Raw genomic sequence first — 15,233 nt, 5'->3', positions numbered from 1 at the left:
CAATCAACGGTGCAAATGTTGTCTTCTGTCCAGATGGTGGTAAAAATCAGGAAGTAAGGCTGAGAATGGCCCCAATGAAGATGATACAAGGTTAGCTTGCTCTGATTTTCTTGCTGCTGTGAATTGCCCATTAGGTTTCGCTTCTGAATGATCTGGTAATGCTTCATGCGAACAGCCATGTTTGGAATTGGGCCACAATCCCAATTCTAAGGTTTCTATCCTGAATCTGCCAAACTTTAAGCTCAATGGTACTTTCAGTCCTTTAATTGAGAACTTAAGATCACTGGTAGAAATTAGACTTGGGGGAAACAATTTGAATGGTACCATCTCAAGGCATTTAATTAAATTGACGTCACCAAAAGAAAAAAATTGGATGTCAATGACAGCAAAGGAACCTGATCCAGAACTGGACCTGATATACAGAGGAAGCTTATTCAAAAATACACTGATCTACTACAACAACCTCTAATGCTTATTCTTAACTTGGAAGCCACACAAAAGGGGATAAAAAAAACTAAATCTATACAAGAGCTGAAGGTCCTTGGGGATTTTCCTGACAAGCATGGAGAGGAGTTGAATGCAGCTACTGATCTGACAGAGTTCAGTGATAAAAACAGATCTGTATGGTATCTAGATTGGAGAAAGAAAGTAGTGTTTGCCTTGAAAACATTGCAATTGGGAAAGACACCTGAATTTAACATCCCATTTTTGTGTTTTGAGAATGCTCAAGATGTTGAGAATACCACCCAACAGGACTTAACTTCACCACAATCATGTCTTGTGTACCTGGAACACTGGAGAGAAGTATGGTCTACACTTGAACATGCATGTAGAACTGTGACAGAGTGTGCTGATCTCTGGAAGGATGTAAGCAAGAATCTAGGGAAGAGAAGGGCATTGTCTGAACTTCTAAAGCTGTCAGAGAGTTGTGGTCTCTCTCGGCACAAGTCCATATTTTTCGAGGATCAACTCAAACCCAACCAACCAAGTTGGTTGCTATAGCCATCATATGATGTGCAACATTTGTTATCAATGCAGGGTAGGCTCCTTATCAAAATGTTGATCGAGCTGCTTCCAGCCAGTTACAGAGTTTGATCCATGACCTGAGAAAAAGTGTAGCATTTTTAGAAAATTTGTACTCAAGTTCTACTGCTTGTGATAATGGAACTGATAGCAAGTGCTCTGTTGCCCCAAACTAGCATGCCACACTTAAATACACGTGGCAACAAAAGTAACTGTTCGATAGTTTGTGTTCCATGTTACATGAAGAATCTTCGTTGTTAAGAACGGTCAAGAGTACCCATTTGAGCACTTGTCAACATGTCAAAGGTTCAGCAAATAGGGTTCTTGTTTTCATTGAGAAATTTGTTCCACTGTTTCAGAAATGTAAGGAATCTTTGGATGATCATTTCCTCGGCCATAATAGGGTCCTAACCACAGTAGCAACTTCCTTTTATCCTCCTGCTATTACAAAACAAATGGAGCAGTTGGTGTTTCAAAACTTCCAGGTCATAAGGGAGTTTGAGGAGTGCTTGTGTGCATTCTAGAGGCAAGAAAGAGGCTTTAGTTATAACAACTACAAGTGGAAATTGATGACCTGAACCTTCTGATCTTTCATGACTGTGAGAAAGGTGACCTGCAGCCTGAAGTTCTCTGGCCAACTGAACTCGAGCCACTTGATCGCCGGATTGTCGAAGAACAAATCCAGTTCAGTTCTTTCCTTTTACTGGTTTTCTGGCTCATCCCTACCTCATGAATACACCCAGCTAGGCAGTGTTATTAAAGTACCAAGGGACCTTATTGATCCCTACATCCTGGTTAGCATCCTTCAAAACGAGAAATGGAAGTATCAACTAGTTTTCATGTAAGACAAGGTCAACGAATAGATCAGATTTTGCAGTCGCTTTTTCTTGTCAAGATAATAATATCCAAGCAGTTTCTATCTCAATCCACATACCAGTAGCCACCTCCAAAGTGCACAAATAGAGGACTTATAGCCAGGAATGAAGCTCCCGCCAGAATAATTCTAATTGCCCGTCATTGACGTTGAAAGCATGAGGAATAACATTGTTGTGAGTATAATTGGTACGGTCTCTTTTATCAGTCCCTCTGCTTCCATAATGAGGAAAAATGATGCTGAAACTTAGAAGAGAGCCCTCCATTTGAAGGACATGTCTAACCGAAGTGCTGAATTAATTCTATGGTGAAATTTCGGCAATGTGGAAGGGATAATGGCTGCAGAAGCTAAAAGTGGAAGGAGCAGAGCAACATTGTTTTTAGACTTTTTATGATCGTCATGCAGAAAAACAACTCAGTAACTGAAGTTGAGTATATTGACAAAATCTGAGAATGTACCTCCAACTGATGGAACTGAGCAGCAACGTAGGAAATCTGATCTGCAATTGAGACCTACTGCCACACTACAAGCTCTAGTTGATGATTCAAATTGTGATATCGAGAAACTAAAGTTGAATCCAGACGACATTGCTGATGAAATCATGCATCAAACCCTGTGAGCTTTGACTCTGAAGCGAATATGGACAGTTCTTTTCTAGTCATGCCAGTAATATACGGAGATCTCTTCGCACAACCACTAGCAACGCAGTCACAGCCAAACCCCCAAACCCCACTCGCCATGGCCAATCTAGTGCACACTACTCTCTTCCTTTCGCACCCCTCTTGTTTTCCTCGTGATTTTACGTGTCTTGGATTGTGTTTTCAAAATCGTTTTCGTCCAAATAATCTTGATTTGAAAAATTCATCTTTAGATCCTTTCTAGGCATGACATTCATATTTTAACAAATCTTTTGCTGCCATTTTCCTTCCGGTAAGCGTCTTCACTATTTTTTTTTATTTTCAACCTATTTTCTTGATTTTTCTCAATTTTCTCAAGCATGAATAAACTTCATAATTCCAAATCATGGAATTTATGGAATCAACTCATGCAAAATTAATTAGGGCTTTGGTGGGGGGCCCGACATTCATGATACTCACTTCAATACTGTTTGCTTGATATGTTGATTTTTTATTCTTCTTGATGAAATACTTGAATTCATTTTATATTTATTGTTGAGATATTGTTGCTTCCCATAGACGTGTGGATGCTCGCTAATCAGGTACACACTTCCCACCCTACAACTCTGAAATTCTATGAATATGTACGTTATCATGAGCCATGACCAGTTTGATGCCGTATTTGATTGTCTTGATGCTTGCTTGATCATCTTTGATAAAATACATGTGATGTGTCATATTCCCAAACTAATCTCTTATGTTTTATGATAGCGCTTGAGGAGTCGTCCAGGTACGCATCCTAAACTTTCTTTATTATGATTTGATCTTGTTTGACATGCTATTTTTTTGGAACCACCTAGCCTACTTAGGTATCCATAATTAACCGATTAATTGCCACGTTTCCCTCAACTTAGTCAGTAGAGACCTTTTTTAGGGCTTAGAGGGGTGCTACCTCCTAGAGGTACCTTCCCAATAAGTAACCTGATCCCCGGACTAAGACTCGGGTTTTTCAAAGACATGCCTTTTTTCCAAAAATTATGGAGTCACATTTTAGGGTTTTTCTTTCTTGTTTTATTTTCCCTTTAAAATAAAAATAAAATAAGTGGCGACTCCAACTTTTTCTAAAAATTAATTTTTCAATAATAAAAAGCGAGTCTCGCCGATCGAGTGGGGGCGCACGTGAAAAATGCGGGTCCACAAATTGGCGACTCCACTGGGGATTTTGAGGATCAAGCTTGAACACTAGTTGAGGAAAATATGGCGTTTAATTGGTCGATCAGTGGCAACTCCACTTTCCAGTTTCCATATATACATGCTAACATGTGATTCTTTATTCAATTTTGCTAACCCCTTTTTTTTAAGGAAGGAAAAAACTCACCTTTCTCAAACACACGTCGACGTTCACCATTCACGGAGACAAATTTGATTTCAGGTAATTAAAATTTTTTGCTCTTAAATTACCTTAATACTTAAGGGGGAATTTTTAATAAAGTTAAATATCCATAAAAAAAATATGAATATTTAATATTGGACCCTCATGTAATCAAGTCGTAGCCCTAACATCAAACGGTGTTGTATTTTAGGCACTTATGTGCTAAAGTCTTCACCCATGCAAATTGGTTTGACTTGAATGCATAGTGGTGCTCAAGTTTTAATATTTAATTAAAATCATAATAATATTTGACATCTATGCAAGCAAGTTATGACCCTAATGCTACGCAATGTTGTACTTTCAGCACTTAATACAACTTAAGTGCTAAAATCTTCACTCATACAAATTGCTTTGACTTAAATGTATAGTGGAGTCTAAAAATTTAGACTCATTTTGTTCATTTTTTTTTTTTTTTTTTTTGTAGAATGACGTTCTTCAAATGTTTCAAGAAGAAGACTGTAACAATTCTTGAGGATGATAGTGAAGATTTTGAGGAGAGAACTACCTTGTCAGTGCATAAGTCACTTACTGACCTTTAATCTTTGTTAGTGTTAGTGACAAAGGATCCATTACATATTCCTTCTTAGTCCCAAGTTGCATCTTGCAAACTTACAAGTATCAGGAATTCAAAACTCAATAAGTTGAAACTTGTTTATGATGTTCTATTGTTGAATTCATCTCACTTGACTACTACTGAAGTTCATGATGAATTTGGTTTGTTGGGCTCTCGCATTCATGACGGAGAAGACAAATGGGAAAGCTCTTTCATCGTACTTAGGGAATTTTATTTTTTTTTATTTTTTTTACCAAATGATATTAGAAATGGGTAGAGGATGTAATGGGTCGGTATGGATCATTTCTTAAAGGATGCAAGCTTTATAAAGCTATTTTTGCATTCCTATTCAGTTATGATCGCCATGCCTTTGTGATTAGGGTCTTTTGCGAACGTTGGTGTCCTACCATTAACACCTTGCATACTTTCATTGGAGAGGTTTCCATCTCTCTTTAGAACTTGTATCGTATTGCTAGACTATTTATCATTGGATCTTTTTATGATAAGATGTTACCGGGTGTGAAAGAGCTATCTAATGATGCAACGAAGTCCTCACTCCCACCAAGTTGTCGAAACTTATTTTTTTGCATATCATTGAATTTGCTTTGAGATGAAAGAAAGTGTTCAGTCAAGTTAGCCTCTTGAGTGTCATTTTGTACAAAGGCTTCATGAAGTATGCAAAACCCCTAAAGAATAGTACAAGGAATAAGGCGTAGGGGCGTAAGGAGACTCATAACCCTTTCGAGAATATTGATCCTATTAAATCTCGTACTCTGTCGGAGATAGAAGTTTTTTATGACCTTGGAGTGGTTGAGGCAGATGTTAAGGAAACTTGCTTAGCCGTTTTTTTGGCATGCTGGTTATGCAAGTTTGTTCTTCATTGAGGGGTGTCAATTTGATTCGTCTTGCAGTCTTCAAGATAGCTAGTACAATGGCTCAAGGTGAGACATTTAGCTTTGTTGTTCCAGTCTTAGCAAACATTTACAATGGCTTAAATGAAATCGTTTGTTCTTCAAAGCCTAGGACTAATGCATCGATCTTCCTTATTCATTATTTATATAGATGGTTGTGTGGATATTTCGATACCCATTTCATTTCTCCTTCTTTGAACCATCCCCCACAGATTACTTATTACGCCGACAAGTTTTTTGCTAATTGTTTCGAAGATTCACAAGCTTAAGCATTAATAATGTCTTGTAAAGGCGTAAAGTTGGACCACTTGGCATTGCAACACAAAGAGCGTGTGTATTGGATTGATAATGAATCTATTAGTGGTACCAAAACTTCTTATCTCATAAGTCTTCATTATAACTATTTATCTTTGCGACAAGGTAACCATTGGGTAATCCAACCGTATTATCCTCACCGGTTTTCTAGATAGTTTTGGGCATCCTCAAGACCTTTCAGGGGTTTTGCTAGAGATTTTTCGCACTGGAACTTTAGAGGCGGTGTATCAACATTGGGAGTCGTGCACTAGGCTTGGTACCTACTCCAAAGTTACTATACGAAATTATCATAGTCTTGATGAGTTTTCTGTCACCAAGGCTTATGTAGATTGGTGGATTAGAGTGCGTAATCTTGGTAAGGAAATTCTTATTGTTACTTGTATAGATTCCCTTCCTAATTCTTCTCGACAAATACCTTCTAAGTCTTTAGAGAGTAGAATGCGCAAGGTCAACTCAAGTGTTTCTATTAAGAAGAATGTTGAGGAAAATGTTGAGAAGGATTTTGATGATTTACCTGAAGATTTAATAGCTTCTTCTAAGCACTCAATGGGTGGTCATCAAACTAATACCTCCACACACTTGGAGCATGAATGAACTATTTTCAATGGTGGTAATGGTCACTGTCACAAGACTTTTAAGCAACATGTTTGTGTTTGATACTCTTCCACAAGCTTGTTGAAGAATGTTTGGAATTTGATCTTGACTTTTGAAACTTTATTTTTGGATTTAGCTTCTGGGTTGCATTTCTCTTTTGAGAACACTTCATGCTGAAATAAAATAACATTTGTATTTAGAGAAGTTGAAGATTTTAGTTTAGAATTTCTAAATTTTGACTTCTGTAATACAAAGAGTTTGTTCCTCATTTTAAGAAGTTTGTCAAAAAAGATTTTTTTTCTTTTTTGTTACTACAATTTAAGCTCTTATAGGATAGGCGCAATATGCAGTTTAGGCTCATACTTTAAGGAGAATCATTGGAGTGTCGAGGTTTGAGAACAATTATGGTAAAATTTGATGTTACGCTTTTTATGTCATCATTGGTGAAGGTGATAGCTACACAACATGTCGCCAAATTATGACTTTTGTCTTCAAATAGTCTTGTCTCCTTTATTTTTGTGGCATAAAGTGATGGATTCTTAAGTGCCTAGATCACTGCAATTCGTGTTTCCTCAAGAAGTTGTAGCATTTCATGGATACTGAAGAACATGGGTAAGCACTATGGGTTTGCTACTACCTTATCCTTTTCTTTGGTTTTGCTCGACTCTACACCAAAAACACTTTCTTCATCTTCACTTAGCCTATCTTCAACTGAAGTCTCATGACAAAAGACAATATGAGTTGATGTTATCATCCCTCTATTGAAGAACTTTGGAGAGAAGTATTCTCCTAAGGTGGTAGGGGTGATAAGCTTTTGTACAAAGAGGTCATCAACATGTATAATTGCTTGTTTTCTTTTAAGTTTCTTTTCTTCTTACTTCTTCTCATGTCGATGAATATTTTGCTTATGTTGTTCATTCCTAGGAAGATTTAGGTTTGGATGAGATTCTTGCTTTTTGCAAAGTCTTCTTCATGCCACCAATGTCAGACCTTCTTTGCTATACAACATTGATTCATTATCAAAGCAAATGTGAAAAAGGGTGTCCTGACGTGACACTTGTGTTTGCTTTGACTTAGATAACTCACATTGGATAGTACCAATGCATGTTCCTAGTGTCTTGGGTGGAAAGTGTAATGGAACAGGATCGAAGAACCCAAATGTGACTATAGCATGATTTGACTTTACCACTTCATCTAGATCTAGATGAATTCTTCTTTGCTTTACAAGTTTCATTATAAGATTTTTTAAGATGAAACATTTCTCCATAGGTGACTAATGATTCGATGGTAGTGACAATAGTTCAGATCATTAACACAACTCATTTCTTCTAGACGTTTGCACTTAGGTAGCTCAATAACCTTTTTCTGGACATATTTTTGAACATGTTAGGCACATCAGAGTCAAGAAAATGATACTTCTTCTCTTCCAATTCCTTCAAGGTGAACCGATGCTTATCATTTTCCTGAGTTAGTCCAACCTTTTTTACTTTCTTCTTTTTATCTCTTGCTAAGATTTTGATAGGAGTTGTATTTACCATCATTAACTCTTGGATGGGTTTTATTGAGGTCTTATCACTTGTTTTCCCATCGTGTCTATTTTTTTGTCGATCAACGATAATGTCCTTCTTAGTGCCATGATTGGCTATGCTGAGTTCCATGTCATGTGCTTTAGTAGAGGTCGTAACCCTTGGAGGATGGAAAAATACCTCAATGCATTCCTTGTATGCACATCTCCACAATTGACACCTCAGATAATCTATCTTTGCAGTTTAGGCTTAAGGAACGCCAACGATTGATGTAGTTTATGATCGACTCGTCTTTCTATTGCTTAGTATTAGTAAGCTCTATCATGCTTACAATTTGTCATGTACTATAGAAATGATTAAGAAATTCGCGTTCCATTTGGTCCCAACTATCGATACACTTAGGTGCAAAGTCTATGTACCAATCGAAAGCATTCACTCGAAGAGAACGAATGAATTGTTTGACTAACAAGTCACCATCTGTACCTGCATTGTTACAAGTTTCGACAAAATGGGCAACGTGTTGTTTTGGATTTCCCTTCTCTCCAAATGATTAAAATTTTGGAGGTTGATAACCCATAGACATATGTAGATTATCAATCCTCTTAGTATAAGGTTTAAAGTACATGAGTGTAGTCTGTGAAGGTCCACCGTACTGTGCTCTAATGATGTGAGTTATCATATCTTGAAATTGTTGGATAGATAATGACGTCACTGAGGTAGATTCCATCATTTGTACTCTTACTTGCACTATCCTAAACGCATGTGGTGCATCATCGAGATGAGATGCAACATTCAGATGATGATTGAGTCCTTGACTTGACTTGACTCACCCGTATTTTATACTTGTGCCTCAACCTTGTTTATAAGGGAGGTTATCTGCGAATCCTTCTCTTCGACTGTTTTGGTGAGTTTGGTGATGGCGTGAGCCATCTCTACTAATTGTTCTTCTATAGATGTAGTGTCAGTTGCCATTACCGACATAGCCATTGAGAAGGGATAAGTAAAATAGTTAGAATGATTAGAGTAATTTTCCTTCTTTGATGTTCCAATTGGCAATCTAGAGTATGAGCCGATGCTGGAGTTGGTATTAGTAATAGAGCAAAGACGCTTATCCTTAAAGTCCTTTAGTGCTAAAGGGAGTTTTCTCTTGCTATGAGGACTATGGCTCTTGGTCCCCAAAAAAGCCAAAGTGTTGCATGGTTGGTGCTCATCATGTGTCCTTACTGGTTTTAACAAACAAGTAAAATCACATGTTTGTTTTATTGAAGGTGAAGATGTTCATTTCACTTTGCTACGAGTCATGGGGCCCATAGCAGTGTTGTGTGTTGCTTGCGCAATGACAATCTTATCACTATTCTTGTTGACATGCACAACTTGAATTCTTTTGGATGTCATTGGCGTAGTAGTAATCAATTTTCTAACGAAAGATATGAGAGGCAAAGAGGTTCCATCGGCGTGCCAGAAATTTGTACGCACAGATTTCACAAATGGTCCTGCGATGTAAGCAAAACAATAGCAAAATAATAATAATAATAATAATTCGAACAAAATATTTATTAAAATAAAAATATTGTAGGGTACAATCTCAAAAAATAATATTATTTCCAAAAGAATATTTTCCCTCTGATTCTTTCGCTTTGACCACAACTTGAAGAATGACGATGACATTTTCTTGATTTCGAAGATCAATCGAGGGCCACAAGTGGCTTTTTCCTTAATGAACTTGTTGAATAGTGAATGCCACTTGTGTAGTCTTTTTGCTATTTACCGAATTTGTTGGGAGATTTGATGAAACTTCTTTTTTATTATTATTATGAAACCTCTTTTCCCATTAGAAGTTGTCTATGGATTTTCTCTTTAGGATTTTCCTTTATAGATTTTTCTGATTTCTGAATTTTTCATCCCCTTTGAAAATAAGTCACCTCTATCTATAGGTGAAATCAGAGAATTTGAATTTCAAATTCCCAAATTTTAGTTGCTTAATTCAAAGGATTTAGTTCCTTGATTTTAGTAACTTTTCTTCTCCAGAGGTTTTACCCACTGGATAATAATAATAATAATATTTATTATTATTATTATTATTATTATTATTATTATTATTATTATCCTTTTTGTAGTTTGAGATTAGTTTTTTTATTTTTTTAAGGAAAGTTATCCATAAGAAGATATCTATTTTTATTTATTCACTTATCCATTTATTTATCAATTTTGAAGACTAAATTAGTGGTAATTTAATCCACTAAAATTTTCATGTTTAAAAATGCCCCCACTTCAAGACGCATCATGTAGATGCATTGTCATGTGAATGGGTTGGGTCAAACTCAAACATAATCAATATAATTTTTAACTACCTGTTTTCATCTAAAATAAGTAAATATATCATTCAATCCTTAAGAAAAAACTTTAAAATACTTTTTAGTATAAAGGAAAAGAAAACAGTGAATACATTTATTTTAAATAGTGTTTTAATCATTAAATTATTTACTTCTAATATGAAAAAGGTAATTTTTATTCATTTAAATTAATAGTTTGTTTGGAAAGTGTTTTCCTTTTTGAATCATTAATCTAATTTTTGTTTATTTTATAATTTTAAAATAGAAAATATTGTTGAATTTTCAATTATTAATAAAAAAGTTAAAAAAAAATCCAAAAAATGGTTAAATAAAGGAGAAGTTGTTGGTAGTGACATGTGAATAGTGGTGGAATAAAGATAAAAATGAGTTAAAACGGTATTTTTGTCCATTACTATCTCTTATCCTTGTAATCAATTATGGGTGATTGGAGGACCTTATATCAATTATCAAGCCTAATTGGCCTGAAAGCACAATTCTCCCATGATTTTAAATGAATTTCAGTATTTTCCCTTATTATTCTCTTTTTTGCCTACAACTTTCATGGAAGATCGGTAGTTTGCCATGTATGTATTTAGTTTGCCACATGCCAAAATAATTAGTATTTCGGTGCATCATCCCCAATTTTCCTTTGGGAAATCATGTAAACACCTCCTATTGATAAAATATAGATGAAAAGAAAACCTAAAAAAATGCATTTTCATGGAGATTACATTTTGGGGAAAATAATTCATAGGGAGATTACATTTTGGGGAAAATAATTCATAGTGTCTTACCTTATGTTATCTTCAAATGCCCTTATATATCAATCCAAGTCATGTGAATATGGTGCATCATTCAACCAACAAAGGTACTTTAAGCTCAAAATAGTGTTACTTTAAAAGGCAAAACCATGTTACTTTAAGACTAAAACACATGTAAGGGTATTTTAGAATAGTGTTACTTTAAGATCAAAACGCATGTAAGGGTAAATTACGAATAATGTTGAAGGGAAAAACCCGAATATCTCCGTTTCCCAAGTCCAAATTAGGCTAGGAACATGCATAATTATCCTAGGCTCTTTCTAAATCCTATGTACAGCGGAAAATAACATTTTTATACTTTAAAAAGATTCAAAATGTGCTAACAAAAACGATACCTCATATTCAAATGTTTCCAAATCAAATCCATATGGTGAAGACGAAGATTAAAATCGTAGAAGTTTTGTAAACCCGAAGTCTTTTGCTCGATGACTCAAACCTTGATCTTGGTACACTTTCGATGAGGAGGAAAAGAGGGTAGATGTTATGGTTCTCAATCTCTTTGGATGGTGGAAGACAAAAACTATGAAAACCCTAACCCCTATTAAGTATTTATAGGGTTCCTAAATGGGTTTAAGTGACTTGAACTCACATGGGCTTAGGTCACTTAATTTAGCTTAAAATTGGTTCTAATTGATTAATTAACCCAATTGGGTTTACTAATTGATCAATTAGTCCAATCCAAAGACCTTGTTCACTTACCCTTATGCAACCTTGCATAATTACCAAAATGCCCCTATGCACAAAAGTGAACCTAGAGCCAATCCGACCCTCATAACCCATATCAACAAGGTATATGAGCTCAGAGCGGGGACCATTGGGACCTATAGGAATACTATTTCCTTCAAAATCTAATTATAAAGTTGATTCAACATCTCACTATAAAGAATCAATTGAACTTCAGTATCTTATGTAAATAATAACGAGACATCAAGTGCTCAGGTCCATGACCTACTATCCATTGTGTTCAGTCTCCCCATGAACTGGTGTTTGTAGTCTAACAAGGTGAAAACTATCAACCTTTCAAGACTACCTCTACCATCCTTGAGTTACAGATCCTTCTATTGTGTGTTAAATTAACATGTTTTAGCTCTCAAAGAGCCTATGTCAAGTTCCACTTAAGGAATTACTATGACCATAATTTCTATGAACACACCTCCTTAGGATCACCCAATGGAACACACTGTCTTAATCCCAAGAGCTATCATGGTGCCTTTATTGAGAATACCTATTGTTATATGTTTCCATCAATAATGATCCAATCCATAAGCTATATATGATTAACTTACAATCTCACTTGTAGGGCAAAGTCATTGTTAACTTTAACACAAACTCAATATTTTCTCAAGGTTGAAAAAACGAAGTAGCTTGGTGAGATCATGACTACTTGATAACCTTAAGTCATGATTTACCTTTGGTCTCGTCCAATGTGTAACCATATAGACTAGTGCACTCACCATGGGAAGCTCGTCCCGATAGCTAAGACCAACCATCCCACCAATTAGGAGGTGGTGCACTACAACCTCTAATGGGTTGTCTAGACCCATGAACCGGTTGTGAACAAGTCATCTATTTGGAAGGAACCTATGACTTAGAGTTTCTGTGCAACTCCTAATGCACCTAAGTCACGTATAATGCAAAAGATGCAGACAAGAATGCTCATAAGGTATAATACATGGAATAATGATAGATAAAAGTGAAACTGGAACATCATTAAATAAAATAATGAATTCCAAATTTATTATATCATGTCATGCTTTTAAAAGCTCTATTCTAACAAATGCAAGGTAGGCAATATTCCATGGAAAAATGCAAAGTGGGCACTATTTTAGTGCATGAAATGAGAATAATTTTTTTTAGGTTTTTTTTTATCCATATTTTGTCAACTTGTCATGTTTACATAATTCCGCTTTTATATTGCATTTGCATGTAATCATTCTTTCTAACCCAATGGAAGCCTTGACAAACAAGTCAAATACTAGAATATGCAAAAACACAAAAATATCAGTTTTTGGATTTTTAATGAAATAGTGAAAAATATCAAACCCCTATCATAAAAAATAAAAAAGTTGAATTAACATTTTTTTATTTATCAAAACTCATAAAAAAAAGGAACTAAAGTTATGGTGTTTTTGTCTTTGATTACTATATAAAAATACAAAAAGGATTCATTAAAAAAATTATTGATTTTTATATTTTTTAACTACTAATTTAATAAAATTTAAAAATGGCATGATTCAAATTAATTTATTTACCAAAGTTCTATTTTAATGTTTTACTTTTATAAATATAAAATATGATGTTTGAGGTTGAAGAGGGACTAGTATATATATTTTGTCAACTTATACTTAATTAAAATGCTAATTGACTTAATTGCCACAACCCCATCATACATACAAGGCCTGTGTTAGATTAGCATTGGAGTGTTGTGAACGCTTGAGCTGTTGGATTAGTGCTTAAGTTGCTTGTGCAATCAAACAATCCTTCCAACGCTCTAAGTGGTATCACACGACCTTTCAAAATTGTTGCGCACTTGAACACAAATAACTTTTATTTGGCCTTTGTTAGGATATTTTAGTGTTTCTTTTTTATTTTCTAATCCTATTTTCGATTATAAAAGATTTTGTTAAATTTGAATGTTTGATATTCCAAATAGAGATTACCAAAATATATGACTAAGATCCCAAAGCCATGGAGAATATTTATTATTATTTCCATGTTTATTGGTTTATATCTTTTTTGTTTATTGCATGTATGACATGAAATGAAATAAAATATTTTGGATATTCTTATAGAAAATAAATTTTCATGGGAAGATTCTTTCCAAAGTTATTTATTTAAATTAGTTGTTGTTAAATAAATTGTTATTCCTTTTCAAACCATCCTTTTGGTCATTGGTCATGGTTCTCGAGGCTTCTTTGAAAGAAGAAGAAAATAAAGAATCAAATAACAATTCTTTTAGTACAAAAGTTCCAATTTAAAAGATACATAACAAATTCGAAAAATCTAATAATAGAAAATTTATTATAAGAATAGTTACCAAAATATTTTGGAAGTTTTAGTAATTTAATGAAAATATAAAATATTCTAAAAATACTTTCTAAAATTGATTGTTTTATTCCTTTTAAGAAATAAACAATTTTTTTTTTAACATTTTTCATAAATAAAATTTTATCCATTAAGGAATTACTAAAGTTGTGCTTTTGGTAATATTTAATGGAGTAATGTATTATGAAAATTAGTTTCCATGTAAAAGAAAATTTATGAGAAATTTTGAATATGAGAACCAAAGTTCCTCTATTTAGATAAGGTGTTCTCAAATTTTTAAAATTTCATAAATTGAAAGTTTCTTTATTACACTATAGTTTCCAATTGGGAGAATAAATATTTTTTTTTTTGAAAAATAAATGTATTTTTGAAATTTTCATTATAAATAATTTATCATTGAATGTTATTACCAAAAGGATTAGTAATTTAATGGATATAATTTCTTTGAAAAATATTTCCTAGAAAAAAAATTTATTGATTGGAATGGTATAAAAAAAGATTGTATGAAGATATTTTTTAAAATTTGAGAGTGGACATTTGATTAAAATTCATTTTTTTTATTTATAAAATACTCTTATAGAGATTTTAAATTTTCCATATTGCCATTCTTTTATGACACTTAGTTTCCAATTAAAAATAAATATTTTAGGAAATATTCAAAAAAGATAATTTATTCATAAAGGTAATTACTAATATTTTAAAAAACTATTTATTTCAAAATAATAATTTTGGGTGCATCATCATCCTAAACATTGGGTAGTACAAGGAATCAAGGAATATGAACTACCCTAGTTGGACGAGACTAAATATCTTTATATTGGGAATGGTCAATCCTAAAAATAGAACTTTTGAGTCTGTAACATTGATGCCAAGGATCTTGGTTATAGTCTAATACCGATACTGAAAATCTTCATATACAATATTTCTTTAAATTACACGTGCTTTTCTAAATCTCTTTTAACTTCTCTAAAATTTGTCATTAAGCAAATAAATTGCAAATCAAACTATACTAGATACATAAAATTTCTTGATTTTAAAAAATAAATTGAAACTCAAAAATTGATTTAATTAATATTAAAACGCCTTGAACCTCAATAACATTAGAAAATTATAGACCAAAATTTATTTTAAATATTCGAGTTAATTTTCTCTTTATATATATATATATATATATATATATATATATATA

This window comes from Vitis riparia, chromosome 11 (assembly GCF_004353265.1).
Source record: "Vitis riparia cultivar Riparia Gloire de Montpellier isolate 1030 chromosome 11, EGFV_Vit.rip_1.0, whole genome shotgun sequence".
NCBI lineage: Eukaryota > Viridiplantae > Streptophyta > Magnoliopsida > Vitales > Vitaceae > Vitis > Vitis riparia.
This window is presented reverse-complemented; position numbering follows the sequence as displayed.